This window comes from Pogoniulus pusillus, chromosome 30, assembly GCF_015220805.1.
Source record: "Pogoniulus pusillus isolate bPogPus1 chromosome 30, bPogPus1.pri, whole genome shotgun sequence".
NCBI lineage: Eukaryota > Metazoa > Chordata > Aves > Piciformes > Lybiidae > Pogoniulus > Pogoniulus pusillus.
The window spans coordinates 12706530-12711249 of record NC_087293.1 but is presented as its reverse complement, the minus strand read 5'-3'; the positions used below and the strand labels follow the sequence as shown (position 1 = coordinate 12711249).

Sequence of the window (4720 nt, the reverse complement as noted above, 5' to 3'; positions counted from 1 at the left end):
CTAGCAGAGTTATGGGGCTACCTTCAACAGCAGCTTGTCCTCGTGGAGATGTTCACCCTGAAGCCACCAGACCCCACTCAGAGCTGGGTGCCCTGTGGTGTGCCTGAGCTCCTTGCAGGGGCCAACGTTTGTGGCACCTGCCCTTGCTTGCAGGCTTTTCTGCAGCAGGAGCAATGCTTGCCAAGGTGTATCTGACATCCTGCCCTTGCTTGCAGGCTTTTCTGCAGCAGGAGCAATGCTTGCCAAGGTGTAACTGAAATCCTGCCCTTGCTTGCAGGCTTTTCTGCAGCAGGAGCAATGCTTGCCAAGGTGTAACTGAAATCCTGCCCTTGCTTGCAGGCTTTTCTGCAGCAGGAGCAGTGCTTGCCAAGGTGTAACTGACATCCTGCCCTTGCTTGCAGGCTTTTCTGCAGCAGGAGCAATGCTTGCCAAGGTGTAACTGACATCCTGCCCTTGCTTGCAGGCTTTTCTGCAGCAGGAGCAGTGCTTGCCAAGGTGTAACTGAAATCTTCCCCCTGCTTGCAGGCTTTTCTGCAGCAGGAGCAATGCTTGCCAAGGTGTAACTGACATCCTGCCCTGGCTTGCAGGCTTTTCTGCAGCAGGAGCAATGCTTGCCAAGGTGTAACTGACATCCTGCCCTTGCTTGCAGGCTTTTCTGCAGCAGGAGCAGTGCTTGCCAAGGTGTAACTGAAATCTTCCCCCTGCTTGCAGGCTTTTCTGCAGCAGGAGCAATGCTTGCCAAGGTGTAACTGACATCCTGCCCTGGCTTGCAGGCTTTTCTGCAGCAGGAGCAATGCTTGCCAAGGTGTAACTGACATCCTGCCCTTGCTTGCAGGCTTTTCTGCAGCAGGGGCAATGCTTGCCAAGGTGTAACTGAAATCCTGCCCTTGCTTGCAGGCTTTTCTGCAGCAGGAGCAATGCTTGCCAAGGTGTAACTGAAATCCTGCCTGCTTAAGCAGTGCTCTCCAGCCAAGTGCAGCCATGGGGCCTGCCAGCCTTGCTCTTGCTGTCTCCAGGTGAGCTCCTCCCAGGCTCTTTCCACCTCTGTTTTTTTTCCCCTCCCTCTCCCCTCAGCCTTGCTGGTGACGAAGTGCTTGGAGCCAGAGGATGTGAAGGGATGAGGTTACCATAGCAATGCTGTTCCTCACTGCTCTGCCATCCCTGCCTACAACAGATCTTGTTCTGCTGTCTCTATATCCAGGGACCTGGCTGTCAGCAGCCCTGGAGCTGGCTGGTTGCTCAGAGAGGCACCAATGGAGCTTGGATGGGCACTGCCTTGCTGGGATACCAGCCCCCAGGAGCACATCCCAGCACTCCCTGGAAGGCTGAGGAAAGGGCAGGCACCATGATCCATGCACCTGGCAAGGAAAAGAAAATTCCAGAACAAAGGGACACTGCTGGATGCTGCTCAGGACCTGCTTGGATACCTCCCTCTCTACAGCTCCCTGAAAGGAGGCTGGAGCCAGGTGGGGATTGGTCTCTTCTTCCAAGGAACATGCAACAGGACAAGGGGAAATGGCCCCAGGAGAGGTTTAGATTGGACATGAGGAATAATAAAAGTTGGGGCTGTGCAGGCTGGAGCAGAGGAGGCTCCCAGGTGACCTTCTTGTGGCCTGCCAGGATCTGAAGGGGGCTACAAAAAAGCTGAGGAGGGACTTTTGAGGCTCTCAGGGAGTGCCAGGACTGGGGGGGGAAGGGAGCAAAGATGGAGGTGGGGAGAGTGAGAGTGGAGGTGAGGAGGAAGTTGTTGAGCATGAGAGTGGTGAGAGGCTGGAATGGGTTGCCCAGGGAGGTGGTTGAGGCCCCATGGCTGGAGGTGTTTGAGGCCAGGCTGGCTGAGGCTGTGTGCAGCCTGCTCTAGGGTAGGGTGTCCCTGGGCATGGCAGTGGGGTTGGCACTGTCTGCTCCTTGTGGTCCCTTCCAACCTTGACTGATTCTAAGACCACAGACATCCCTGTCTGGTGTCCTTGGCACATGTTTTTGCCTCATCACATCAAGCAGGTTCCCACAAGGTGGAAATGGACTTGGGGCTTCTAGGAGAGCAGCTCTGTGTGGTGGTGCTCCTGCTGCCAGGGTGAGCTGGTGGATGGGCATCATCTGGCAGCCTGGGAGGGAAACAGCCTGGTGGAACCTGAAAAATTGACTTCAACCATTGGGTTCCAGCCAGAGGGAAAACATCACTGAGTGGCAACATAAAAGGAAATTGTCCCATAACGTTGGGAGAGCTCTCCAGCATTTGTCCTCTTGCTTTTAAAGCCTGGCAGATCTTTGGGAAAGACTCCTGGAATGGGGAGCTTTTATGGATGAGTTAAATTAAACTTCACTTAATATGATCAGCAATAAATCCTCATTGGCAGACTTTGTTTAGTGGGTGTAAAAATGATTGGTAGGTGCTGGAGCTTTATTTTTTTTTCCCCTGAGCCTGGAAGATCAAAGGATTCACTCTGCAGCTTTGTCCTCAGTCTGTGGGGAAGAGACAGCTCCTGCCAGCCTTGCCACATTCCAGTGTGGCTCTGTCCATCATGCAGGGCCTTTCCCACCCTCTGCTCCTGAAAGGTGATGGACCTGGAAGATTCTGCAGCTTTGGGGCAGATGATTTTTGGTTTTCAGTATCACAGAATGGTAGGAGTTGAAAGGGACCTCTGGAGGTCTTTCAGTCCAGCCCCCCTGCCAAAGCAGGACCACAGAGGGAAGGTCACAGAGGAATGCCTCCAGAGTGGGGCAGGAATGCCTCCAGAGTGGGGCAGGAATGCCTCCAGAGTGGGGCAGGAATGCCTCCAGAGTGGGGCAGGAATGCCTCCAGAGTGGGGCACTCCACAGGCTCTCTGGGCAGCCTGCTCTGGGGCTCCACCACCCTTAAAGTAAGGAAGCTTCTCTTTATGTTGAGGTGGAACTTCCCGTGCCCTAGTTTGTGCCCATTGCCCCTTGTCCTGCCACAGGACACCACTGACACTTTCTTCTTGACACCCATCAGGTGCCAAGGTGATTCCAGGAGGTGAAACTTTGAGGAAGCCACCAACTCCTTTAAAGAAGACCTCAGGCAACCCAGGAACTTTGGAGGCTCCACTGGGATGTTGTGACTGATGTGCCAATGTTTCTCCATCCTCACTGTAAAGAAACTCTTCCTAACTTCCAGTCTCAACCTCCCAGCTCAAAGCCATTGTCCTTCATTCTATCACTGCAAGCCCTGGCCAGAAGTCCCTCCCCAGCTTTCTTGTAGGTTCCCTTCATCTGAAGGGAGGCTGTAGCCAGGTGGGGGTAGGTCTCTTCCCCCAGGCACCCAGTGATAGAACAAGAGGACAAAGGCTCAAGCTGTGCCAGGTTCAGGATGAGTGTTAGGAAGATCTTTACAGGGAAGAGCTACTCCCTGGTTTAAGAGGGACAGAGATCTGCTGGAGAGGGGCCAGCAGAGGGCTGAGAGGGGACTGGAGCACTGCCTGATGAGGAGAGGCTGAGGGACCTGGGGCTGCTTAGTCTGGAGAAGAGAAGACTGAGAGGGGATTTAATCAATGTCTATAAACACCTGAGGGCTGGGGGTCAGGAGTGGGGCACAGGCTCTGCTCACTGCTCCCTGGGACAGGACAAGCAGCAATGGATGGAAGCTGCAGCACAGGAGGTTCCAGCTCAGCACAAGGGGGAACTTCTTTGCTGTAAGGGTCCCAGAGCCCTGGCACAGGCTGCCCAGAGAGGTTGTGGAGTCTCCTTCTCTGAGCCTTTCCAGGCCTGTCTGGATGTGTTGCTGTGTGACCTGAGCTGGATTGTGTGGTTCTGCTCTGGCAGGAGGGTTGAGCTGGTTGATCTCTTATGATGATCTTGATGATCAACATTAGGTTGCCCTAATATCCTGTGAGAGTCATAGAATCAACCAGGTTGGAAGAGACCTCCAAGCTCATCCAGTCCCACCTAGCACCCAGCCCTATCCAATCAACCAGACCATGGCACTAAGTGCCCCAGCCAGGCTTGGCTTGAACACCTCCAGGGACAGCCACTCCACCACCTCCCTGGGCAGCCCATTCCAATGCCAATCACTCTCTCTGCCAACAACTTCCTCCTAACATCCAGCCTAGACCTCCCCCGGCCCAACTTGACACTGTGAGAGAGTGATCGACATTGGAATGGGATGCCCGAGGAGGTGGTGGAGTCCCCACCTCTGGAGGTGCTTAAGAGGAGCCTGGCTGAGGCGCTTAGTGCCATGACTCGGTTAATTAGAAGGCGTTAGGCGATAGGTTGGAGTCGATGATCTCAGAGGTCTTTTCCACCCTGCTCGGTACTGTGATTCGCTGCCTATCGATCATCTGCCCGCGGATTAAACGCTGGCAGGCAGGGGGGACGTGGCTGTGCTGCTGGGGAGGGGACATTCCCAACGCGAAGCCAGCCGGGGCTGGCTGCTGGGAGGCAGCAGGGGGCTTGCCCCGCGGCTGATTTGGAATGCGCGGAGCATCCCCTGCGCCCGCCCGATCCCCGGCAAGAAAAGCCAGGGAAAAGACAAGAAAAATGAAGGCAGGCACAATCTCATTTTCCGAGGGCTGCAAGTCAGCCAGGAAATGGCTATTATTCCATCGACACTGTCGGTATTAAGTTATTTCCTTCACTAAATACGAGAATGTTCATGAATATCTATTGAGTTCCAGGTACCGGCGGCTCCCGGCCCCGCGGCTCGCTGATTGTAGCTTTATATTCCTCCGACAACACACCTCAATCTCACATTGAAGTGAAAGAC

General features: G+C 54.4%; 1 long non-coding RNA gene across 1 annotated transcript; it reads left to right on the top strand.

Moving 5' to 3' along the window:
• The first annotated feature begins 914 nt into the window (after window positions 1-914).
• LOC135188866 (uncharacterized) lies at window positions 915-3347 on the top strand. The gene is made up of 3 exons (XR_010307875.1): window positions 915-1016; window positions 1202-1466; window positions 2975-3347. It is a non-coding gene; the product is annotated as an uncharacterized LOC135188866 (long non-coding RNA).
• The last annotated feature ends 1373 nt before the right edge of the window (window positions 3348-4720 follow it).